The sequence below is a fragment of the Nomascus leucogenys genome, chromosome 22a (genome assembly GCF_006542625.1).
Source record: "Nomascus leucogenys isolate Asia chromosome 22a, Asia_NLE_v1, whole genome shotgun sequence".
NCBI lineage: Eukaryota > Metazoa > Chordata > Mammalia > Primates > Hylobatidae > Nomascus > Nomascus leucogenys.
Window position 1 is genome coordinate 118,553,688 of NC_044402.1, and position 26,711 is coordinate 118,580,398.

The 26,711-nt window shown below is 54.0% G+C and overlaps 1 protein-coding gene across 4 annotated transcripts in view; it reads right to left on the reverse strand.

Moving 5' to 3' along the window:
* The window catches only part of TNS1 (tensin 1), a 179,031-nt gene that overhangs the window by 122,687 nt on the left and 29,633 nt on the right, over positions 1-26,711 (reverse strand). For 3 of the 4 annotated variants that reach the window (XM_030802710.1, XM_030802709.1, XM_030802708.1), the window contains exon 1: positions 21,177-21,438. The exons of the other annotated variant lie outside the window; for it this stretch is intronic. The gene's annotated coding sequence lies outside the window, so the exon portion shown is untranslated. Of the gene's footprint in view, positions 1-21,176; positions 21,439-26,711 lie in introns of those variants that run through there. 4 annotated transcript variants of the gene reach the window in all.

A 26,711-nucleotide genomic window follows, 5' to 3' on the forward strand; every position in this document is an offset into this window, starting at 1 on the left:
CCAGGTATCCTGACCGCAGGTCCCTTCCCTGGCCTCCCGAGGCAGAGGCACCCCCTAAGAACCTGGCCCTGCGGGGGAGCTGTCAAGCCCCAGCCCGAGGGCCTGATGCCTGGGTGCCCCCTCGTGGCCTACCGCCCCCCACGGCGTCCTCCATCCTCCGCCCACAGCCGTGCATTCCAGGCCCGCTGGCTGGCCAGCCCACTGACTTTGTTGTGTGTTTCAGCGTTTCTTGTCTCTCTCTTTTTTTTTAAGCAGAGAAATGTTTCCTTAAAAGGCTCTCGCCTTCCCTCCGGCACCCTGGCCCCTGGCCACCCTCTCAAGAGCCCGGAATGTGCCAGGGAGAGCCAGGGCCCCCTGCCACTCTGTGGCCCCTGCCCTGTGGCCCCACAGTCCTGGAGTCCCCAGGGGGCCCAGGTAAGGAAGCCTCCCTCTGCAGAGGGGCAGACTCTAGGGGTGGATATAGGGGGTCTTGGTGCCAGCCCTGCCATAGGCTCACCTCGCAGAGCTGTCAGTGCAGGATTCCAGGGCTCAGACCCAGAAAGTCAGCCTCAGGTAAGCCCCCTTCCCCCAGTGGACCTCAAGCAAACCATTCAGACATTGGGAACTGACAGGGTGTCCTGCTCAATCTTTTCACTCTGAATAACATAGCAATAAAAGTCACAGCAGCAAATAAACTCCCATCACCCTTGCTCTGTGCCAGGCACCGTTCTCAGCAGTTTGCATTAATTAACACATTTAATTCTCGTAACAACGCTGAGCGTTATCAATATTATCCCCATTTTGTGGTTGAGAAGACTGAGGCACATAGAGGCTAATGAGTTGGCCAACAGGAGGCACGAAGCAAAGTCAGGGTCCAGGTCTGGAGACCTGCTCTTGTCCTCTATGCTAGAAACACGCACATCCACAGAGCCATCCACAGCCACAGGAACAATGCTCATGGAGTGAGTGCACTATGTCTACACTCAGCCCTTTGCTCACACTAACCAAAGCTTAGTTACTGTACCAAGCCCGTTGTTCTCATTGGATGCTATTACCCCCAATTCACAGATGAAGAAACTAAGGCACAGAAAGGTTAACAATTTGCCCAGCACTGCAGCAGAGCAGTCTGGCTCTGGAGGCTGCGAGGTGGAGCCCCGGGGGTGCAGCTGGAAGGTGGGCATGGTAGCCTCCCAGACCAGGGCTGATGCCTGGCACTCGTCAGCCCCCACACCCACTAGTATTTTCTCAACTTCAAAGGTGCCTGAGCACAATGCCAACAACAGGGCACACCCGCGGAGAATCCCCCAGGACACGAGGGCCTAAAAGCGCTAGAGAGCAGCCAGCCCAGGCAGGGAACTCCCTGCATGACCCAGGCTCTGCCCTCCTCTCCCTCTTCGTTCTATGCTCGGTCCCCTTGTCTGGGACCTGAAGCCACACACAGAGGTGGGTTCCCCTCAATCCCTCCAACACCTAGTTCTGTTCTTCCTCGGAGCCTGTGCGTACGCAGTTCCCTCTGCCTGGAATGCTCTTCCTCCAGCTGTCTGCGTAGCTGTGTCCTTCCTGTCCTTCTGGCTTTGGCTTAAATGTCACCACCCCAGAGACCCCCCCTAATTCCCTTATGTTTCTCTTTCACACACACACACACACACACAGCCCCACACAATATTCTCTCTCCCACACTCATATCTCTTCCTTCACAGACCTTATTACAATTTGTAATTATAGGTGTGTGTGCTTCCCTGTCTATCATCTGTTTCCTCCTCTAGAAAACAAGTGTCATGAGGGCAGGAAGCACATCTTATCCGTCAAACTAGTCCAGCACAGAGCCAGCACACAGTAGGTACACACTAAATGTCTGTTGAAGGAATGAAAGTGATTCGAGGCCTGAAGACAGGAGGCACCTGTGGCCACTTGTGGTAACAATCGCTGCCATTTGTTAAGCACCTACTATGCGCCAGGCACTGGGGCTAATTCCGTCATACACCTGATCTCTCTGAGACCCTGCAAGCCCGCAGAGTCAGCAATATTTCTCCCGTTTCACATATGGAGAAACAGAGGCTCCACGAGGTCATGTTTGCCCAGGTTAATCAGCTGGGAAGGAGTTTACATCATAATCCCACTACATCTGCATTTGTGAAAGACAAAATTCCTTGAGATCTTGGCCCTTTGGGTGTCTGGTGCAGTGGTTATGCAGTGGTGACCCACTGAGGTTTTTGATCAGTCTCATCACAAGACTTAGGTTGTCTCATCATGGTATTTCAGGTGACTGCAGTTATAAAGCTGGGGGTACACAATTACCAACCACAGCAATATGTGTTTATACATTTCCCTTTTGCTTACTTCTTTATGAATACGGTTCATCTGCTCATAACTGTTATACCAGTGTGACTATATTAAACACCTGAGTGTTTATGCTTGCAAAAATATAAGTGCTGTTATTGCCTATCTTATTGTGTAAAATGGCCTATGAAATGTTCTGTCGTGTTTTTACACGTTTCTCAAACCAACCCCTTTTAAAAATGTAAATAGATATCTTTTTTGTGTGTGTGGCTTGTGGACTACAGGCATTTTTATGGTCTGTGGACTCCAGGCACTGCTCTTTGCAGATCAAGAGAAAACCCAGGCGTCTGCCTAGCACTGCCCCTCTCACCTCCCAAACCTGCAAGTGGCAGGACCAGGACCTCAACTGGGTGACACTCCTGTCCCCAGGCCACCAAGAAAGAGCCAACCTCTCAGACTTGGTTATGTAAAATCCCAAACTCCTAAGCTTGCCCAGCCCTCCAGAGGGGCTCCCCACACGCACTCACACTCACCTGGCCTCTGGGACTGGAGAGGACAGCTTTGCCCCCAGCTTAAATGAGACCCACGTGCATCTGGGAATTCAGCATTTCATATAAGACTGAGTGGAAAAGGGGTCCCCCCACCATCTCCTGCTAGTCCCTTTTTCTTTACTGTGGTAAAATGCACATAACATAACATTTACTATTTTAACTATTTCTAAATGTATTCGGTGGCATTAAGTACATTCACGGTAATATACAACCATTACCATTATCCATTTCTAGAAGCTTTTCATCATCCCAAACATCCTCACACTCACTAGCCCTCACTCCCCCTCCCCCAAACCCCTGGTTACCTCTAATCTACTCTCTTTCTTTATGAATTTGCCTATTCTAGGTACCTCCTATAAGAGTAATCATATAATATTTGCCCTTTGATACCTGGCTTATTTTACTTAGTGTTAGAGGCTGAATTCTATGTCCTCCTTCATATATTAAAGTCCTAACCCTCAGTAGCCTCAGAATGTGACTGTATTTGGAGACAGGGTCTTTAATGAGGTAACTAAGTTAAAATGAGGCCCTAATCCAATCTGACTGGTGTCCTCGTAAGTAGAGGAAACGAGGGCACAGAAATATACCAGGGAAGACCATGTGAAGGCACAGGGAGAAGGCGGCATCTCCAAGCCAAGAACAGAGGTCTCAGGAGAAACCAACCCTGCTCATACCTTGATCTCAGCCTCTGGATTCCAGCCTCCAGAACCATAAGAAAATTCATTTCTATTGTTAAAGTCACCCGGCATATGGTATTTTGTTATGGCAGCCCAAGCAGACTAATACCCTTAGCATCATGTTTTCAACAGTCATTCATGTTGTAGCATGTATGAGAACTTCTTTTTAAGGCTGAATACTGTTCCACTGTACAGATTACACCACCTCTTGTTTTTCCCTTCATCCATCCATGGACACTTGGGTTGCTTCCAGAGAAGTTCTTTGCTGACACCCACCTCACATCCCTGCCCCAAAAGTTACATGGGAGGGAAGGAAACTGGGGTTTGTAGAGCACCCACTGTGTGTCTCTGAGCTGGGTGCTTTACATACCTTATTTTTTGTGATCTTTTTGACAAGTTTTTCAGGTAAATGGGCTCGGAGAAGTTAAGCAATTTGCCCCAAGTGGAATAACTAGTGGTAGTCATTGCGGCAGCAAAAGAAGTGTTCGTTGCTAAGCTCTCTGCATGCCAAGCACTGTCCTAAGCTTTTGTGTATACATCGCTTCACTCCTCACAACCACCCATGAGGCAGGCATTAGCATCCCCATCCTCCAGGGTCTCAGGCAGTCCTCTCAACAATTCTGCCAGACCGGAGAAGGCACAGCTTCCAAAGGACGGTATCAGGGCTGTCACCTAGGTCTGCCAGATTCAAACACTTGCCTTGCCCCACCTGTCACGCTGCCTCTACAGTGGGACAGGGCCCATGCTGTGGCAGAGGTGCCAGGCCTGTGGGATCACAGAGAGAAGTCAGGGGCCCCACACAGGCTCCATGGAGCAGGGGCACCTGAGCCTGGCATGGAGGATGCATTGCTTCTGTTTATCCACTGTGTGTCTCACCCACTACCCCTGAAAGCCCCGAGAGCAGGCAGCACATGGGTCATTTCCACTGAGAAGTCCCCATGCCTGGCTCAGAGCCTGATGCCCACTTGGGGAGTGGATAAGGTTTTGAAAGGTGGAGATGGGGAAAGGACATTTGGGGGTAGGAATAACACATCAAAAAGGCACGGAGGTGGGAATGCTTGGCGTGTTGAAAGAACCACCAGAAGCACCCTTTGGCTGGGACACAGGATGGGTGAAGGAAAGGAAGAGGAGCATTGAAGCAGGCACTGGAAGGGATGAAGGGAAGAAGGATGGCATAACTGTCTTTCTAGGCTTGACCATGGGCAACCTTGAATGCCCAGTGAAGGAGTTAAATTTTAGCCATTGGCACTGAGGAGCCACTGAAGGCACTTGTGTAGGAGAAGGACCAGGCTGAAACTATGCTCCAGATAAAGATGCCCAGGAGTAGGGTCTGGGGGAGGTGAAGGATGGGATGTTTAAGGCAAGCAAGGATGTACAGTCACATTACTAACAACAATAAGGGGAAGGAGAAAGTGGGGGAGAAGAGGACCCTATAACCCAGAGACAAGAGGCCATCAGGCACCCTGAAGCCTAGGGGCCCTCCTCTCCACCCTAACAAAACACATATTTGCAGTGACCCCCATCCCCACCCTTGGCTTCTGTTCCTCACCCAGAGCATGGGAGGGTGCCACTACCCACTCTTAGAGCAGACCTGGCATGCCCACAGCTCTGCCTGCTGTTCACCCTCTGGGCCCTGCCCCAGGAACCTGTGGCCAGAAGGCAGGCAGCTTCTGAGCGCTGGTCTCTGAGATGATACCAGAGGGGTCCAGAAAAATCCAGACAATGATCCCAGAAGGCCCCAGTCTCCATGCCCGTGATGAGGAAATAGACAGGTGATCCTCCTATCTGTGGACAGTCCAGCACTTCAGGCCTCACACCATGAGTCCACTGGAACTCAGGAAGGCCCCAGACAGCCCCTTCAACCCGGTAAGGCAAGCTGGGAGGCCCAGGGGAGAGGGCCAGTTGTTGGCCTGGCAGCCAGGAAGGAGGCAGGCCTCCTTCAGGACCTGAGGATGCTCAGCAGACAAGGAGCTGCAAGAATTCCAAGGCCATGGAGGGAGGGCGTGGGGACAAGATTACGAGGCTTGCCTGGAAGGGCCAGAGGTCTCAAGGGTCCCAGCACAGCTCAAAGACACTGGCCTCCCAGGCTGAGCCTCAAGCCCTCAGAAGGAGGGATCCTGGAGAGAAGGTGGCCGCTACCCCGGCCCATTTCCTCCCCAGGCCTGTGCCCTCCCCGCCAGGCAGCTGGCCTTCACCAGGGCTTGCTCCAGCCTCTCCAGGCTCCCCGGTCTGCTGGGCTGTTTCCTTCCCTTATATAGAGTTCTGTTTGGACCAGGAAATGAAGCGCATCAAGTTCCTGGAGGCAAGAAGGGGCCTGTTCCCAGCAACACCAAGCCAGGGCACACACTCCCAAGCCCTAAGTGTCCCTCCAAAGACAGTGGGGACGGGAGCAGGCCTGGCACTTTCCCCAAACCCAGCACAGGCTGGGACCCAGAACCTGGAGCAGACAGGACACAGGGGAGTCCCAGAGGGCTGACTCACCAAGGCCCCAGACCCCACCCCTCCCCAAATCCTCCTGAGCCGAGCTCCTCTTAGATCAACGGCCCCATCAACCTATCCCCAAAGCTCCAGCTGCCCACTGCTTCCTCCTCCATTTCCTCTTCTTGTCTCAGGATCCTCTTCCCCGGCCCCACTCACTGACCCCCCAGCCCACTGCTAGGCTCCCTGTCCTGCAAGGCACTCGAGATGGGCGCTCCAGACAGGGGAGTTCCTCTTCAGACAAGAACCTCCCCACCTTTAAACACACCCACACACAGAGCAGCTGCCAGGTCCACATAAGGGCCGCTCAATAACCAGACCTGAGCAAGGCAGGGAAGAGCAGGTGTGCCTGGCCCTTCAGGAGCCTGTGGAATGTGGAGTTCTGGGCAGCTTCAGTCAGAAGCTGACAACAACAAGGGGAACTCGGGGGGACCAGCAGGCCAAGCTGTGGGACCCATGGGCCTCCCAACCACTGAAGTCAGCCCCTCCCAAGCCAGCCTGGAAGAAGGCATGACACCATGGCACCCAGATGGGCCCACCCCAGGTGAAGGCAGGGAGTCTTCTCTGAAGATTTGCCTCCAGACAACCCAAGCAGGGATCTCAAGGGCCCTGGCTCAGGGGCCACACTCACCCACACCCCGAATCAGGGAAGCTGGGAGAGGTGAGGCTGCACACTAGGCCGGACTTCTTAGAAGCATGTGCTGATGAGCAGGGGTGTCAGAGACGTGGGGTTCAGCAGAGCTTCACTGAGTACCTACTGTGTGCCAGGCCCAGGGAGCACAAAACAGCAAGCCTACCAGGGCAGGGTGAGAGGGTCCCCGCAATAGCCAGGACAAAAGGCCGGGACAGGCAGGGCCACAGGGAAGCACCAGGAGGGGTCAGAGGGCACAGAGGGGCCCAGGGCATGACCCGTCAGCATCCTGGAGTCATGATCCTGTCCACACTCGGCCACCTCTTGGCCTTCCTGCATGACACTGACAACCCCCGCCACCACCCCCAGCTCCACCCACCACCACTCCCTCAGCCCTCCACCCCCAACCCGCCCCGGCCACCAAAGTTGTTCAAGCCAGAAGTGTCTTCCTTCATTCTTTCCCCTCCCTTACACCAAGCCTAGGCAATTCCTCCTCCTAAATTCCTCTCTGAGCCACATACACCACTTCTCAGGTCCTATTAATCATAGAGATGATTGCAACAGCCTACAACACTAGTCTCCCTGCCCTCAGCCTTGTCCCCTCCACCCCATTCTCCACTTGGCAGCCAGGGAGCTATTTCTAAAATGCACATCCAGCAGTGTCACTTCTCTGCCTAAAGTTCTTGCATAGCTCCCAGCTCACGGGAGAAAGTCCAAATGTCCTAATATGGCCGTCAGGCCCTTCGGGACCTGGCTATGCCTCCCCTTCCACTCCCATTTCTCACCTCTCCACCTCAAAGCCCTTGCTCTGGCCAGAGAAAACTACGTTCAGGTCCTCTTTCATTCAATACGGCGCACTCTGAGCTAGGGGCTATCAGCCCATTTTACAGATGAGGAAATGAGGCACTAAGAGGTTGCATCCTCAGCCTAAGGTCACACAACCAGTAAATAATGGAAATCGAACCAAGTTCTGCCATGGCTGTGTCCAAAGCCTCAGCTCTGCCCAGGACCACACCACCTTGCCCAGTCGGGTGTCACAGAAAGTTTCATGGAGAACATGGCCTTTGAGGTGGGTAGGGAGGAGAGATGCCAGGGGTCAGAGAACACAGAGAGCAGTTGACTGTGCCCAGGGCACACAGAGCCAAATGGAGAAAGGCGGTCAGAGAGGCGACTCATGCCACAGTGCACATGACCTGGAGGGCCAGGCTGAGGCCAATGTCCAGGGCCCTGGAGTGGGCTCATGCCCCCAGAGCCAGTGAGAAGGCATGGGTGAGGTGTAGGGCTGGAGCCTGAGAGTCCAGACTGGAAGAGGCTCTGAGCTGGGCAGGCAGCAGAGGAGAGAGGTTAAAGAGGGGCTCCCAGGAACATAAGAAGATGGAGTGGCAGGGAAGTGGGGCAGTCAGAGCTGCTGAGGCATGTGGCCAGAGGACTAGGGGGAAGCCAGCCACCATGCTAGAAGAGGAGGTGTGAACAGGCAATATGGAATGCAGGCTTCAGAGTTGCCTTCTCCAGCAACCCAAAGAGCAGGAAAACCCCACCTCTTCTCCCTGGCCTATTCTGAAGCAGGGAGGCTGGGGGACAGGGCCGGCAGCACAGAGAACAGAGCTTCTAGGAAGTTCCTAGAAGAGCTGCTCAAGGAAAGGGCTGTGGTCTGTGGTCATGGTTCTAGTGGAACTCGTGTGAGACGAGGTGACAGGCATGGGGAGCGAGACCACGTGTTCACTCAACAATGCCCACTGAGTGCCCCTCCATGCCAGGTTCCCAGCTCTGGAGACAGATGAATGAGGATGGCCCCGCCCAGGAGGGAAACTTGTGGCCCGGTGGGGGAGACAGGCATGTAAACAGAGAATTATAAAACAGGCCCAGTAATGCTATAATGGAGGTATGGAGAGGGCTAGGATTTCACTGGGATTCAAGTCCATCTGTTTTTTCCACCCAGAGGGAGGCTGCCCACCCCACCCCCTCACTTTCCACCAAGGGTTTCTGTTTCTAGATGGAAACTTGAAGGGACAAAAGTCTTTGACCTTAGCTGTGCTAGAACAGTAAGGCAGGAAGGGTGCATGGGAAAAAAAATCTAAGAGCAGTGGGAAAACCCAAAGAGCCAAAGGTCTCAGGCAGTGCTGAGGACCATGCCAACCACCTCGGGGACGTGTGACGGTAGGCTGCGAGGGACTAAGCCAGGCCCAAAATAGAGAATTCTGGGGCTAGGGCCACACTCAAATCCACGCAGACATCAGAGACCCACACAGACATCAGCCCCTGTCTTCTGAAGCTAGGCCATCGTCTGTTTGCCAGCCAGGAAAAGGGCATAGAGACCTCTCTGCTTTCAACACCTGTAGAGTTACTTGCAAACCGCAGGTGTTCACCTCCCTGTTTCCTAATTTCAAGGATGCTGTTGATTGTATGTAGCATCATCAACTGAATAACAGTTTTTGAGGAGGGGGAAAGGCTACTTGAATTGTACACATCAATCCTAAGGTGCATTCCATTTTCGGAAACGTTAAAATGTTTTTTAATAAAAGACATCTCAGATTTGAAGAAGTGCCTTAAATTTTTGACTCTTCGGGTTCCCTATGCTGCTGTATCACTGTCCTATGTGGTGGACAATCAGGAAATCCTTTCTGATGTCTACCTATGTCTCCTTTTAAGAATTTAAGGCTGGCCAAAAGGCGGAACAGAGTGGAAAGCAACCCAACCACATATTATTTAGGAAAAAAATCCCACATCCTCAAAGCTGATCTATGGCCTTATGTTCCCTGGACGTCCCCAGAGGTCATTTTTTCTCATCGCCTGACTCCAGACAGCTTTGCACTAAACCCAAACCTGGTACCTGGGAGCAGATTCAGCTCTATGAGATTGTAACTCCTGTTTGCAGGTCCTCATTTCCAGATTCCTGAACACACTAAGAGGCCATGAGTTTCCAACTACAGGGTAGGAGTAGGGATAGAAAAAAACCTGGACTGGGAGTCAGGCATGGGCTCAAATGCCAGTTTTGCTACAAACGAGCTATTGAGACCTGATTTAACTTCCGTGAGTCTCAGTTTGCCCCTCTGTAAAATGGGGGTGAGATCATCTTTGCAGAGTGGCTGGAAGTACTCAATAAAGTTGACTTAGGTGCCATCAGTAAAATTGTGTGGAATATAGTATATGCTTAGGAGATGTTAGTTCCCTCTATGTTAGCCTAGAGGTGATTAATGGCATTCTCTGCACCTCAGCATCCTCATTTACAGACTAGTAAATTCTATGCACTGGGCTCAGTTCTAAGCATCTTATGCGTCTCAAAGCACTTAATCCTCACCTCACCCCTGTGAAGCAGGTCCTATTCCTATCCCCATTTTACAGAAGAAGAAACTGAGAAACAATAGAGGGAGAGGAAGGAGCTGCTTTTTAAGATCCCATCTATTGTCAAAGTCAAAGAAAGCGTGGGACACTGTACAATGCGAGAACTTTCCATCAAAAAAATCCACCGTTTTTCCTGAGCTCTGAATTCTTCCATGCATAAGCTTCAGTTATCTGAAAATTCACTCATGTGGAAAACTCCTGGCTCCTAGATGGCAGTGACAGGAGGCAGTGCAATTGTTGTGCACAATTAGCATGTATCGGGGGCTGGTGTTCTGGAACCCCATCTGCTCTGATGGACGAGGCTGCACCAGGAGCCCCTGGAAGCAGAAAGTCCTGAGGGCAGGGCAGCTCAGCTCTCTGTTGCTCCTTGAAATCCATCTGGGGCCAAGTGGCAGAAAGTCCCCCTCTCACTTCCAATTATCAGGCAGCAGAGGCTTGACGCGCAGCCAGCACTGAAGGCCAGAGTAGGCCTGGCTGTCACCAGCATTGTTTGGCTCCATTTGACGCATATCCACCCTTCGTAATGCTTCCTTGCTCCCAGGCAGACCTCAGAGATGCATGTATCTGAAACCATGTCTGGAGGGGAAGGAGGAGGGCAAATGGAGGGGCGGAAGAAGACCTGGCTCTCTGACTCGGAAAACACTGAGAGATTTCAAATGGACAGAAGACAAAGCTGGCATCAGCTAAAGACCCAGCGACCCAGACACTGCAGCCTTGCATACGCACAGCTCAAAACAGCCCAAGGCACACACAGCACACACGCCTGACCACTGCCAGACCCAGATGCAAAGTCACCCCGTGGTGCTTGGGCCCCACCCCAAGCAGAGCCACGCAAACAGAAACACATCAGCACCCCCGCCAACACATCCACTCACAGGGGCACTCTGCATGGCCCCAAGCACAGCCGATTCCAGGAAGCCAGAAGGAGAAAGGAGCCCATGTGTACAGACTGGGGCAGGGGGAGCATGAGCCAGCAGAGATGGGGGGTACAAGAGCAGCCCAGGGCCCCTGAAGCACACCCAGACCTCCCAGCTCCTTTCAAAGTGCCCACTACAGCCTGGGCAAGGAGCAAATTCCCCTCACACTTGCCTGTCCCATCTGAGCCCCGCCCATCCTTCTGGAAGAGCAGGTGAAGGGATAAGGCACACGGGCATAAGCTGGGTGGGAGGTGTCAGAAATGGAAGAGCAGGTGCACAAACAACAGGGTGGAGTAGATAGGAGGATACGCAGCCTGAACATTATTGGGTGGAAGCACAGGGAGCTGGAATTTTAGGGACAGAGGTGGTGAGGAAGGGCAAAACAGAGTGTAGGGCTCAGGACAACCATATTATTCGAACACATACAAAGAACGTGTACTTCATAAAGGTTATCCCATTTAATCCTTCCAACAAGAGATTCAACAAGCAGTAGCCTCTTTTCACATATGAGGCTACTGAACCTTACAGCGGAGAAATGTGTTGGCCAAGGTCACACAGCGATGAGTGGTCGAGCTGGGACTCAAACCCGGGACAGCCAGACTGCAAATTCTATACTCCTTGAGGCAAGCCAAGTAGCCTGGGTGCTTAGAAGACAAGACAGAGCAGCGATGGAGCCGAGGGGGTGTGAAGGCATAGGTGATGGGAGGGGCTGATCCGGAGAAGCACAGAGAGGCAGAGGGGATGAGGTGTGGCACCCTGCTGGCCGGGACCCCCAGCTCCTAAGGAGGACAGGGAGGGAGGAGCTCAGGCTGCTGTGATTCAGTGGCTGGGCCTCCGGGGAGAATTTCCGGAGCCCCAGACAGCTCTGTGCAGTCTAGGAGCCACCTACCCAGTGGAGACACTGAGCCATTACTCACAACTGTTACTCACTTTGCCTCTGCACCCCCGTCCCCAGCACATCACTTCCTCCCACTCTGTTCCCTTTGGGTGGCCAAGGCAGGCAGCAGATCTTCCCCAGTCCCCTCTCTTGCTTCATTGGCTTCAATCCTGCCAAGTGTATCCCCACCTGAGTCACTGGGACAGAGACGGGAGATTCTGGCCAGCCCAACCCCAACAGCTGTTGCCCTCTGCTCTGTTCCAAGAAACCAAGCTGCCTGGAGGAGTGGTCACTGGGCAAAGAACGTTCCAGTTCCAGTGCTGGAAGGACCTCCCCAGCATTTCAGATGGCATCCCAGCAGATGCCTGAAGAGCCAACAGGATCCCACCTCCACGCTGGACAGCTCTGCCAAAGGCCTCAAGACTAGGAGCCTCTCTGTTCAGAAAGATCCGTGGACTTGCAGAATTTCAGCACTGCTGAAAAGAGAGAACACCCCTAACTCGAACTTCTCATTTCGCAATTGAGGAAACCAAAGCCCAAAAAGTGGAAGCAATTTGCCTAAAGTCACATAGTGCCAAGAGGGACTAGCAGGCCACCTGACACCCCTGCCACGGGTCGTTCCGCGGCACTACACGGACTTCTCTCTCTGCTCCAAGTCAGAGCAGGCCCCTGAAGTTGACTCTCTCACCCTCCTGTTGCAAAGCAGTGCTGAAGACGGGAGATCTGAAGGCAAGGTGAGGAGGTGGAGGAAGGAGTTGCAGCCAGACAGTGGTTACTGGGGAGGAATCACTTTCCAACAGTGAAGGGGCACTGGACTCCAGGCCACCTACTCAGAACAGTCTGTCCAGGAGGCAGGGAGATGGACTGCAGGCCCTCCGGAGGCTCTGGAGCTCAAGGGCCAGGCCCTCTGGCAGGAGACGATGGGAGGAATTCTTAGGGTCCCAGCTGGGAACTTGGGAGAGTCATGGCCTCCTCTCCAATCACCTCTCCTCCCCCATCCCCCACCCCTCACCCTGGCTTGCCTCTGCTCTCCCAGGGCTCCAGCCTGGAATCCAGGCCTGACCACTGCCTCCACTCCCACGCTTGGCCCAGCTCAGCCCGCCACAGCAGAGGCAGCCACATATGTGGTGGTGGAGGCAGTTCGTGAGCCACTGAATTCCTTCTAAGCCTCCAAAGGAGCCTCATGTATCTCTTGTGCTCTCCCCTCCCACTCTGGGCAGTTGCACTCATCCCAGCCAAGAAACCCCTGCTGCCAGCCCCACTCTCTCCCACTGTACCAATAATAGTAATAACAATAACAAAAACAGCAATAACAATCACCAAGGTTTATGCAGAACAGCCTGCGTGCCAGACCCGCTCTATTCGTTTCCTGCATTTTACAGGTGAGCAAAAGGAAGCACTGGCAGGTCAGGTAAGTTGTTCATAGTCATATAGCCTGCAAGAGGTGGGGTCAGGATTCACATGCAGACCATGTGGATGGGGTCAGGATTCACACGCACACAGTGTGGCTGCAGAGTCTGTGAAGTTGACCCCCACATCACGCTGCCTCATGAGAGGTCATTGCTCTAGGAAATAAATGCTGCTGAAATTCCCTCTTCTTCATCAACACACAGTCCCTGACCACCTGCGACATGCCAGGCACCTGGCCTTTGAGACATTCAACATTCCATCTAGCTCTGGACAGGCAGTTGCTCTCTGCATTCACCAGGCCACGTAGAGCCAGGCTGGGCATGGCTGCCTCCGAGCGAACAGGCTCCTCCACCCTGACCAGGGAACACTGCTGTTCATTCATTCATTCATTCATTCATTCAACAAACAGTGAGGGGCTACTGTGTTCCAGGTCAGATGGTAAAGGAGGCCCCTAAAAGGATCCTGTTGGTGCCTTAAAAAATATAAGCTGCCTACAGTCTACCCTCACTCCTGCCTGCTGCAGTTCATCCATCCCAGGGCTGCGTGTGAAGACTTGCCAAGGATGGCTCTCTCCTGGCCTGAAAGATCTCCCAGGAAGGAGATTTCAGGGCCTCCTTGGCCTCCCAATCCAGGAGGGGAGGACGGTACGCTGGAAGGAAGCCCAGAGGGATCAGGGAGATGAAGTGACTTGGGAGAGGATTTTCCAGCCCCAGGGCTGAGGAATTTGAACATAGGATTCCAGGAACCCAGGCCCTGGCTTGAGGCCTGTCCCTAGGACTCCCCTGCCCAGTACAGCCATCACAGTGGCCCAAATGCCCTTCCTAAATTACAGTCTCATCATGTCTTCCCTGTATTAAAACCCCCTGCCGCTCCCCTCTTTAACCTGGCTCAGAATATCCCCCCGTCTTGAGCCCCAGGCAACACTTTCAGGCTCTCCCCAAAGCCATCCTTTCCCACACATGCCATTTTAAGCCTCCATATACTGTGGGTTTGCTCCATGCCAGGCACTGGGCTGAGAACTTTACAAATAGCATCTCATTTCATATCCACGCTAGCACTGCAAGGTTGGAAATATGAACCCCATTTTACAGATGCAGACACTAAGGCTCAGACCCATGTAGCAGAGCTGGGAGGGAGACCCACGCTTATTATTTCTCCTTACCTGCGTGCCACTGGGCCTCTGCACATGCCTTCCCCTGTGCCTGAAGAAGTCTTTGCCCCTTTTCCTCCCTGCAAAACTCCTTCCCAAACTTCAAAATCCATCTCAAATTGTACCTCTTCTCCAAAGCTTCCTCTGCTCTTCCAGCTCACGTGAGCTGCCTCCTGCTTGACGTTCTCGCTACGTTTTGCAGCAACACTCTGTCTACTCCCCTAGTCCCCCCACTAGATCGTGTCTCCCCGTCTTTCCAGCCTCATACCCAGCACCTTGACTGGCATAGGGTGGATGCCCTCAAAGGCTTTTAAAGTGAACAATCCAGCGGCCCCATGTGCCCAGCTGGACTCAGCTGCTGCCGCACAGCGTCCACAGTGGGTCCACAGGAACCGCCCCGGACCCAAGGAACCGACCCCTGGGGCTGGCCCATCTCTGCCACCCCCAAATCATAGACCGAACCCCAGCTCATGTCCCTGGGTGGAGGCTTCTCCCCATGCCACCCCCCTTCCTGGCTTGGCGGCCCCTCTCGCTCAACCAGCTCTGCCATTTCTGGGAGTCTCAGCCGGTGATTAGGGCCCTAATCAGCAGGACTTCCTGCCAGCGACTGCCAGAGGTGGGGGCGGGGCGGGGAGGGAAGCAAGGTCAATCCAAGGTGAAGTTCCACAGCATTGGGACTGGGGGACGCCCAGCGGAGGCCCCGGGAAGATGGACTCACAGACCCCCCACCCCTGCACCTTTCAGCCCTTCATTTACAGTTGAGGGCACTGAGGCCCAGCGAGAGAAGGGACTCAGGTGGGACTCCTCCAGAGGCTAGGGACAGAGCCAGGCCTAGACTCAGATCTGCTCGCTTGAGGAGCACTGCTCTCCCACCCAGATGGACCCAGGGTGGAGCCCCTCTCTTCCGCTTCCCCTGAAGCCCTCTTCCCCACCTCTACCCCCTAACCCAGCACCAAGCCCAGGGCTGAACACAAAAACTGCTCCCATACAGGGTGGCTGGAGACCAGCTGATAGTCCAGGTCTGGTCAAGATCAAGGGGCAAAGGTGAGGCCCACCTCTACATGAGCAATGGCCTACAAATTGGGCAGAGGTGAGCAGGGGGCCAAGGAAGAGAAGCAAGATAGGGTCAGGCTGAGCTCAGGAACGCTCCCCAGCTGTCATCATCATCAACCCAAGCCCATTCTTTCTCCAAAAAAAAGCTTAATGCCTTTTGCAGCTGCAACTGGGCGGGCCAGGGGTCCGGAAATGGAGTTCACCCCCGACCCAGAACAACCCCAGCCTCCCTGGGTGGGAACCAGGTTGGGTGGAGAATACAGCTTGGCAGGCCTTGAGGGCTGACCCCTGCTAATGAGGAATGTCAGGGGCACCGGAAAGCAGGAGACCCCAGAGAGGGCAGAGGCCTGGGATGGAGAGGGATTGTGGCCAGGAGCCCTACCCTTGCACGGGTTCAAAGCTCTCAGCTTATATGGCATGCAGGAAGAGTGGACATGGTTCTCCTCTACCCGCTACCAACAAGGAACTGAATTAAAGCTGCAACAAGAGGAATGCCAGTTAGATTTTGGGGGGACCTAGAGGGCATAAGACACAATGATTTGAAGCAGTTATTTGGGGATCCTACTTTAAAATGCAGATGCCACCTCTATGGGTGTAGCCCATGGTCCAGGGCAGGCTTCCTGGAGGCCAGGCGAGGCCCTTGCTCAGCCTGGGAGTGTCCGATTCTGTGACTCTCATCAAGGCATGGGATGGGATCCAAGAAGGGGAGCTCAGGCTGGTTTATAATAATGCATCTTGTTTACAGTGATGGCAACTTTCTCAGAGTCCTCTGTAAACACAGATCTGCATGGGCTCCCTGAACAGACAAGACCTCCGGAGGGCCCCTCAGCTCCCTGCCTGCCCTCTAATTGCAGAGAGAGACAGAGTGGGGGAAGAGAAGATTCTTCCCTGGGATCTGATGCTAGGACCTCTTAAGGGAAAATGACACCAGCATCTTCTCCACTCTTTGGTCCCATAATTCCCTTCATCTTAGAGATAGAACAACAAGACAAGAGAGAGAGAACTCCATCACCACCACCACCAATAATAATAATAATAATAACTAACCTTCATTGAGCACCTGCTATGTGCCAGACACTGCCCAAAGTGCTTTAAATAAATTAACTCGTTTGATCCTCACAACCATACCTTGAAGCAGATATTATCCCATTTGATAGTGAGGAAACTGAGGCTCACAGAGGTTCAGTCACTTGCTGAGACCACACAGCTGGTAAACCGGGTCACCATGAGTTGATCCTCAGCAGTCTGGCACCAGACTCACATTCTCTGCCTCAAGACAGACCTCTCAGTCCAAGTCTAACAAATCCTCACCAGGCCCCATCAAAACCCTCACCCTTCTGCCCTCCATTAGTCAGTCATCCGTGTTGAGCAGCACTCTGCCAAGCACAGCAAGAATCACCAGAGAGGCCAGAGGTGCAGGCCTGCCCTCAAGGAGCTTGTAATCCATCCAGAAGACAGGTGAGCAAATGGGAAACTTGCAAGGATCACAGAACCCTGTGGGGTCCTGTCTTCTCTGCAGGAGAAGATGAAGGTCTAGGAAGGTCCCTGGGGGAAATGGACCCAGGTCTGGGGCCCCATAGTGGCCAAAGGGCCAGAATTCCCCCCAGCCATTCCTGTGACCCCTCACCCCCATCAGCTCCCCAGGCCCCTACGCTGCTGGTCCAGTCCCTCCTGTCCCCCACACCCAGGGCTGAGTTACAGGCTTCCAGGCCTAAAAAGGCAGGGACTGCAGAGCCCAGACTAGCCCTGGAGGAGGTAGCGCCAAGGACTGGCTCAGGCCCACCCACCACCCCTCCCACACCAGCTCCAGCTCCACAGAGACAAGCCTCTCCCTTCGAGGGAAGGCGAGGTGGGGCAAGTAGGAAGATGACCAAGGCCACCAACCTGGGTAGAGGCTGCCCTGGAGCTCTCTAGCATCCAGCAACCTCCCAGATGAGAAAGCGCTCCAGACCATTGGAGGGAAGGAAAGACAGAAGGGCCGGTGTGACCTTGCATAATGGAAGTGTCACCAGGGGATGTGGGCACAGCCTGCCAGGCTGGCCACCCTGCCACCCCCACCTCCTTGTCCCAGCTCACTTATGCCCACACCTCTGCATGCCTAATAGCCCTAGAAAGCTAAGAGCCATCTGGCCAGGGAGCTATTGAGTCAGGGGACATTGGTGGATAGTAATGGGGACAAAGTCTAGGCCAGTCCTCCCAAACCCCAGTCTCCAAAAACCACCCTCTCCCTCCACCCACTTCTGATTTGCTTTATTTGGAGGCTGGTAACTGGGAGGGCTTTCCTGCCTATCTCCTCTGCCCCTGACCTCCGAACATATCTCTCAACTGGGCCCCAGTTTCCTGGGGTCAAAAAGGCTTTTGGCTCCAGAACTAAGCCAAGAAACCAGAAGCACTGGTAGCCGAGAGCCTTTGCCTGTCACCCTCGCTCCCGCCCTGGTGCCCCAGGCTCACGGCACACTCAGGTCTCCCAATCCTCCCCTGCATGCCCCTCCCACCATCACTGAGTCTCTTTCAAACCCCAGGAAAGAGTGTCGTCATTTAGCAACTTCATGTAGTCCCTGACTGGAGAAGAGGATTGGAGTTAGACGTTGGAAAGGACCTCCCTCTCAGATGAAACCAAGACTGGGAGGGGGCTCCCCTGGTCGGAGGTGGTGGTTGAGTTGGGTGATCTCAATCTCCTACTGTGTCACCCTCTCTGGTCAGGAGAAAAGGGGGCACAGGCATTCACAGAGGGGCTGTGGAGGAGGCTGGCTGGTGTAGGAAGGATGGAGTCCAGGGTGGGTTTCAAGCCCACCCGGAAGCACTCACGGGCACTTCCATCATGGGAAGCCCAAACCTGTTTGGTTTGGGGAATGCTTTGGCCCCAGCCCCCTCTGGTTCTCCTCTCACTGCCCACCTCAGGAAAAGCAGGTTTGGAAAGGCCTGTGAGAGGTGACTGCTCCTCCCCTACTCACCCTCCTGAGAGGCCCTTGAGAGGAACTGCCTTGCCTTGCATCCCTCACCCCATGCCAGTTATGCAAGCCACTTGACGCTGCCCGGACAACCCTGCATTGTTTACAAATGTGGAAACTGAGGCACATATGAGACCCATGCCTGAATTTTTCTGCATCTCAGATCTTGGCACTGCCCTCGGTCTACCATCTCCAGGCTGGTTAGGGAGGCCTGTTTTGGGGAGGTCAAACTGGGCAGGGGTTCAAGATGCCCAACATCCCAGCACCCACCCCCGGTCCTTGCACACTGGCCCCAGAGCCCCTCAACAGGGAACATGGGCTCTAACTGCAGGGGTTGGGGGTGAAGCCTGTGGTGCTTGCTGTGCCCTCAACTCCACACTGTCACACAGCCCACCACAGGCAAGGGGCAGAGTGGGCCAGGAGGAATAGGAAGAACCTCAGAACCTTTGCAGGAAGCAGCTGGGGGCGGACCTGGTAGGCAGTTGAGCCACGGGTGTGAGGGAGGGGCACAGTGCCAGGGCAGAGTGTCAGGCTCTTGGTTCCTTACACATTGGCAGGAAGGAGGGGGCCCCTGAGAGTGGTCTGTGCCCACGCCCTAGGCCAGAGGACACAGCTTCCTGATCCCCCATTCTGGTGTCAGAGAATTCCCTGACTCGAAGTATCCCAGGCCCTCAGCATCCCAAGAGACCATCCAGGTCATCGCCTCTAACCACATCCCAGCCCAGGAATCCTTCCAAGCCCTTGTTCAGCCTCTGTCTAAACTCCCCCCAGTACAAGATGCTCTCCACCTTACAAGACAGCCCATCCTCTTGCTGACCTACCAGGGTCCTTAGGAAGCTCTTCCTTCACTTGAGCCGAGATTCCACCTCTGAGGCTCCTCTTCCTTAGACCAAACAAAAGTCCTTTCTGGCCCCCCTTGACTCCTGCTCCTGTCTGGGTAGAAACAGGAGCCTGAGGGTCCCCAAACTCCAAGGCTTCAGCCGCAGCCCATCAGTGGCCAGAAGTTGGTCCACAAAACAATAACATCTTCTCTGAACCCATAAGCATCCCACCCCAGCCCTGCTCCACCTGGCCACCAGGTTCTCCGTGCTTATACTTCCTGGACACCGCCACCTCCCTGGGAAATTCTTCACTGGGGCTTTGTGGGAAGTGAAGTGTGAAGAAGCATGGGATGAGGGATGGGGAAGCAGAGCCAGAAGGGCTCAAGGCCAGGCGCCTGGAAGCAGAGGGTCCCAGGTTGCCTCCTCCACCGCCAAGAACCCTCAGCTCCTGGTTACAGTGCTGGCTCCCAGCTCTGGTGGTCAGCCAGACTGGCCGAGACCCTCCCCAGCCTGGTCCAGCCCACTCCTCTCCAACTCCCTGCCCTCCATGGGCAGCAGAGTCCAAGCCAACTCCAAGTTGGGTCTCCAGCGCTGATCCCATTCGGGGCTCTCCCCCCCACCTCTCCATCTCAATCCACATCCTCCCTCACTCCCTCCCACAACCCTGGGCCAGAGGTGTCAGGCAGGGGGTGCTCCAGCTGTAGCAAGTACTGAGGTCCAGGGAGAGATGGAGTCAGGCATACAGGAGTGGCCACCAGCTGGCAGGGGCAGGTGCAACTTGAGGTCACATCTGAGCCACCATGGTCTCCACCCACCCCAGGCAGCTTCAGGAGGGGAATTGAGGGTGCTCCCTCAACACCTTCCCCACTGCTGCCACACTGAAAAGGCAGCTGGGACTTCCAGAAGAGAAGCCCCTATCTCCAAAGACCCTGGCACCCTAGTTTCCAGGTCCCCCTTCTATTCTCACCCCCACAAATGCCTGCCTGCCTGTCCTCCTCCTCCAGCTCCTCCCCACCCACCACCCATCCTGTCCCCTAACCCCATCCCTTCCCCAGCAGGGAGCCCAGCAGGCTTCTCCGGGTCCCCCCCATCACCCCCACCCAGTTTCCTCTTCTAGAACAGTGGCCAGCCTAAAACATCTGGGCAGGCAGTCCTGGCCCAAGCCCTGGATTGGGGGTTGGGGGACAGACACTGAGGTCAGCTCCGTATGGATTCTGCAGCCTGGGAACGGGTGGCAGGCAGGGCATCAGAGTCAGAGGAGAGGAGGGGTGGGGGCAGAGGGAGGAGCAGGGGGAAGGCAGCTGCCCCTGTCTGTTCATTAACCACCTGGATTAGCCATTTCTGCCCAGAGGGGTGAGGAAGGAGTAAGGGCTAGTGGTTGGAGAAGGCAGAGGGGGCACTCCTGCCAGTCTGTGCCCATGGGCAAGGGAGCAGAGCCCACACTGAGGAGTGGAGATGGGAAAAGTTCTTTGAACTCTAACCTTGCCAGGCCTGCCAGCCCCTCCCTGCAGCCAAGGTCAGACCTCAGGGAGCTAAGTGAGCCCCTAGGAGAAGAAAGGTGCCCTCACAGCAGCTCAAGTGGGTGGCAGGGAAAGAGATGAAGAAGAAAAAATACTCATGCCCCTGCAATGGGCAGGCGAGTAGCAGAAGAGACCCCCAAGCTTCCCCCTCCCTTGGTCCCTGTGTCCCTCCCTACTCCTCCAGCTGGCCTCAGTCCCAAGCAGCCACTGACACCATCAACTTCCCCAGCAAACAAAACTCCTTGTGACTGGTTGCTCTCTCAGAGCAGGGACAAGCCGCACCCCAGACATCCCTGCCAGAACCACAGAAACATCTGAAGACAGGGGACTGACAAGGTTGGCCTCTGAACAGCTTGCCTGACCCAGAGACATGGGACCAGGCAGGCTGACCTCACCTTCTCCTAATCTGATCTGTGGTCTTGACTGCATCAGTATCAACAGCCCAGCAGCCCTGGCCGGTTCCATTTCCCTCTACACACAAATATACACGCACACTCACACACATGTACACCATCACACACGCATACTCATTCACTCACCTTTCCTGCAGAGGAGCCACTAAGTCAGGTGGGTGTCTGGGCCAAGGGACTCCCAGGACAGGGGCGGTGGCCAGTGGCGGAGGCAGCGGCTGTGGCTGGCAAGAAGCTGGTTTCCCAGAAGAAGGCAGCGAGTGAGCCTGTGTCCAGGCAGGGAGCGGGGTGCAAGGAGCAGAGCTGGTCCCAGGGCCACTGCTGGGAGCAACTGAGCAGAGGGCTCTGCTAGTCGGGTTCCCTCCCAGGCCAGCCCAGGGGGCGGGCCAACAGTGCACCGCCTCCTTCCCGGAGTCAGCCAGCAGTGGGCCCCCTCCGCTAGCCATGGCCTCCTTTAACCCCTGCAGTGCTCTGCTGGCTGCACTCTAGCAGGCTCTGGCCAGGCCGTGTCAGGGCACAGACACCTGGGGCAGGAGATCACCAGGGAATGTGGCTGCCCCTCCTTCAGCCACTGGCCCAGCAGCCTCCCTGGGGACAGGACGGGCAGGGCCAGAAGGCTTGGGGGACAGGGGTGGGGAAGTGGGCAGGGAGGGGTCAAGACTCCATAGAAAAGACACAGGTGCAGAGAAATGGCCAAAGGGCTTCTGGGTGGAGAAGAATGTTTGCTGAGATGGTGATGATGATAATAATAATAATATAGCAACTCTCAGCTTTTCTACAGCACTCTGCTGTATGCTGTTTCCAACTCATTTTGTGACTGGAGGCCAGGAATCTCACTTCTGAACCTGCTTTTTTCTCAGCTGTCAAATGTGAGATAGTAATCTCTGCTGTTTTCTCTGGGCTGAGTTAGGACATTTGTGACTGTACATTCAAAAGTCATTTAAGCTGAGCTCCAGTTAATGAAATACATACTTCAACTCTCTTTGAAATGGATCAAAAATAAGATGGATTGGTGGAAATGTGATAAAGCAAATACATCAAAGTATTCATTGTAGGAGTTTACCATATAATCATTTCAACTTTCGTACTTGCATGAAGTTTTCCATGATAAAAATAATGGGGGAAGTGAGGTGAGAAGTTTAGAGCACCATATGAATGATAAAATTGAAGAAGCAGACAGGATTATTTAGAAAGGAAGGGGAAAAGTTATTTGCTACACACCTATCAGATGCTGGGCACTAAAGACTATTAACTCTCACTTAGTCTTCTAATCACCCGGTTATTATAGCTGAAGATCGTGACCTTGGAGCACAGAGGTGACTTGTGGAAGTCCAAGCAGGACTGTGCAGAGGACCTCACACCTGAACCTGGCTGGCTCCAGAGCCAAGCTCCACACCACTCAGACATCCAGAGGTTGAAAGGCCCTTCCTTCTCTTCTGCATCTGGGCCAGTGGCCTGTACCTCCGAGTCTCAGTTTCCCCTGTGACACAAAGATCTTTAAGAACTTTTCCAGTCCTAACACACACTAATTTTATTAATTCAGCCAAACCCTTCCCCAGGCTTCAGTTTTCTCCAGAAGTACAATGACAGGGGAGTCCCTGAGAGGGGATACGATTTTGGAGCATGTGAGGCCAGAGCCACAGGGAGATGGCCAGTACTTTGGAGGGCTGGCTCGCCCCCAAATGAAATGAAGAGACAATGAAACCCTTGGGGATGGGGGAGAGAAGGACAGCTTCTCGGGACCTTGTATGGGGAGGGCAGAGATAGAAGCATCGCTCCACTCATCCTCTGCCTCCAGAGCAAGATTTCATCCTCTCCTAGCTGGAAAGAGGGTCTGGGTTCTGAGTCCCGAATTCCAGCATCTGGAACCCACCAGCCTCAACAGCAGCCTCAATCTGTGAGAGTGTGGATGCTGTCCACAAATGGCAAGGACGGTGAAAGCAGACGGACTATGGGGACACTTGGCCTAGTCCTCCCTAGCCGTCGGCCCAGCCTCAAACCAAATCTCCCACTCACTGGCCCCAACTCTAGGGCAAAGGTGACCCCAATAACATTATCCTCCTTAACCCCTACCCACCACCCCCACTGCAGACTAAGGGCCCCTCTGGGGCTTGGGTCAGCTCTGCTTAGATGAAGGAAGTTAGAGGATCCTGGGTCAGTTTCAGCTCTCTAGAGGTGGATGTGGGGATTGTGCTATAAAATTAGAACCCCTCCCACTAGCAGGTACCCAGAACAGCAGAATGCTCCATCTTCTCCTTCTCTTCCTTCCAACCCACATCCACATTATCCCAACTGACATCAAAGGGTCCCAGCTCCCCACTGCCTGCTACTTCCAGTCCAAGCTCTGCAGTGGAACATCCCGGCCTTTCCAACCTTCTCTCCTTCCATCCTCCAACTTTGAGGGTCAGGCCTTTCTTATACACCATTCCCTCTCCTCCCTATCAGCATTCAGGGCTCAATTCAGAAGCCATCCTCCCTGGATCCTTCTCCAGACTCACCACTTGGTGGGCACTGTCCCCTCCTCTGAGCACCTGGGGCTTCTGCGGCTCACTAACGCCCTGACATGCAGTGGGTCAGGTGCACTTCTATGGCTCCCATTTTTGGAACGATAAGGGATTTGTTCATTCTTTCCCTTCCCCTTTCCTCATTTGTTCAGTGCCCAGCACAAAGTTGACACATAGTAGAGTCTCAATAAGTGTGGAATGAATAAATGAATGATGAAGAGATGGATGGATGGATAATCAGTTCATGATTAAATCAAAGGGCATTTTAAAATGCTTAATATAGCACTAGGCTGTGCCAAAGATACTCATATGAAGACTTTTATATTTGAAGCTATATAATTGCAGGCAGAAACACAGGCTTTGCTAGGACCCAGGACATCCTAGACACATCCCACAAAGGTCTCTGACAGATTGAGCGGGGAGTAGGGGTGACCTGGAAGACCCCTCCTCCAGCCACTCTCAGGAGACTTTGGAGGTTACACTATCCATCCCCTACCCCATCATCACCCCTCTTTCCAGCCTGCCTGCTCCAGCACCTGGGTATAAAAGTATAAACCCAGCAAGTCCCTTGAAACCTTAAGAAAGGAAGTCAACAAGCTAGAGGATTTCACAGAAAAAGAGCAGCCTTCCTCCTTAATTCTAAGAGCTGTCCCACAGCCCATCATCTATCCTCAGCTCTCCCCATTGTCACTTCCACCATCTCTCTCTCTCTCTCTCACACACACACACACACACCCGCACATACTCTGTCTCTGACACACACGCACACAGTGAGAACTGCTTTCTGAACAAGTCTGCTCAGCCCCCTGGCTCCCTCCTCCCAACTCTTCCTTCCAAGCCCCTGAGGACCAAGGTTCCCAGGGTCTCCACCTCCCATCCCCAGCCTCCTCCCCACCTCCTTAAGCCAACCCATGCTCCTTTCCTTGTCCCTACCTCCCTCCCTCCCACCCCAATGCAGGATTGCACATCTGGTTCCAGTTGTGGTTGGTCCCTTCAGGGGTAGGCCCGGGGGTTTCTCATAAAACTGAATAATACCAGCCTTGGAGCCCGATGGAACTTGGGGGAGGGAAGGCAGGAGGCTGAAGGGGTGGAGGAGCGAGAAAAGAAGACAGGGAGAAAAGAGGTGAGGAGACACAGAACCGAGAAAGGAGACGGCAGTGCCTGGCATCGAGCAGGCGCCCAGTGGATGCCTGTGAGCTGCAGACAGAGGCTGCAGAAACAGATGGCAGGAGAGCCAGGAGCAGAGAGAATGGGACAAAGAGGGTGTCAGAAACGGAGACCCAGAAGGAGGAAAGAGATGGAGCTGGGGGTGGCAGGACAGAGTCTGGAGCAACAGAGAGGCCATTGAGGAGAGCAGGGAGCAATGAATTGTGTGTGTCGGGGCCAGGTGCTGAGTTAGCCACTTCCACTGGAAGAGAAGGGACGCGACAGAAAGGGGACAAAGGACACAGAGAAGCAGAGAATAAAGTCGAGGAGAAAGTCAAGAGAAAGATGGGGCAAGGTCCAAGCTTCGTGAATCCAGTTTTCCCTGGCCTCTCAGCCCCAGCCCCACCCAGGGCCCCTCAGTGGCCGGGACAGGAAGGGGAGTTCAACCCAGAGATGCCTTCATTTGTTCCTTCATTTCACTTTAATCAACATTTAAGCTCCTGCCCTACGCCAAGCTTTTCCCATGTGCACTCCACACAGAGGCGCATGAAAACGTGGAAGTGGCTATGATTCTCATCTCAGTCTTAGAGATGGGCTCAAAGCAGTGAAGTTAAGCAAAAGCACAAAGCGGCTAATGAAAAGAGATAGAATTTGAATGCAGCTCCTCCAACTCAAGCCCATGTCACCATGTAACACAACTAGGAATTCCAGGTCCCAGCACTACCTCCGGAGGGCACCACATCACCCGACTCCCACGCTCAAGGAGCCAGACTCTCAGGTTCTTACAGCACTAAGGAGAAGTTCCTCTGAGCTGGGCTAAAAGCTGACAAGATTCCCAGCAGGGAGGGGTCGGTTCCCCAAATCTTCCTGTGATGGGTGGGAAGTGTTAGTCTCTAGGGCAATTACTGGAGCCGCCTCCTCTAGCACCCTGGGCCCTCACTCTCTTCTTCCCGCTCCATCACAGAGAAGGCAGGGCCACATGCCCAGGTCTCAAGGGGAGAGGCCACTGGGGCACCACTCTGCTTCCTTCCCAAAATGTCCTGGGGCAGAGGCTATTCTGGGCCTCTGAATCCTGCTAGGCCCAACACACCCCATAGGGAGCCAGGCCCTGGGGGCCACTCTAGGCATGCAATGTCTATGCATTTGAGCTGTACCTTCCCTCTTCTGACCATGCCCTCCCCTCTACAGCTAGATATGAGTACGGGCTGTCTTCCAGGGTGCTTCCATCTCAGGATCACCCCCTAGTGGGCCCCCCTCACTAGGGCTGACTCCAGAGATGACCCCAGAAGCCACATTCATGCTGCTGCCCTGAAGCCCCCCATCCTTGCCCTTCCTTCCTAATGTCAGGTCTTCTTCTATGTATCATCCTTAAAACTCAGGCCAGAAGGAGGCAGGAGTAGGGGCACCCCCTGCTCACCACTGTGTCCTCTATGACATCTCACTGGCATGCATTTGTATTTGCATCCTCTCTCAAAGTGCAGAAATGTGCACAGCACCAGGCCCTTTGCTGCACACTCCCACCTCAGGAAGAAGTGCTGGGCTTTCCACATTCCAGCTTCCTACTCAGATTTGTACCATAGTCTCAGGGCAGGGGATGGAAAAGGAAGGAGAGTCAGGGGAAAATGGCCCACCAACAGCTTATCCCCAGGGCACACACTGGCAGCCCCTCCCTCCTCTCACCCTGCCTGTTTCTAGCCAGAAGAGCAACTGGGTCCAGCACCAAGAGCCTCAGACTGGGAGTCAAGGCCTCAGGTTCCAGCCCGACTCAGCCTCCAATGCCCTTGGTGACCAGAGGAAAGTCTCAGTCCCTCTTGGCTTCAATCTCCTCAACTGATGGCCTTAAGATCTCTTGGAGATGCCCAGAAACATGTTTCTAGGCAGACATTGGTCCTCAGCAGAAAGTACTGCACACAAACCCCTGTCTCCCCTGAGAAGCCCAGAAACATGTTTCTAGGCAGACATTGGTCCTCGGCAGAAAGTACTGCACACAAACCCCTGTCTCCCCTGAGAAGCA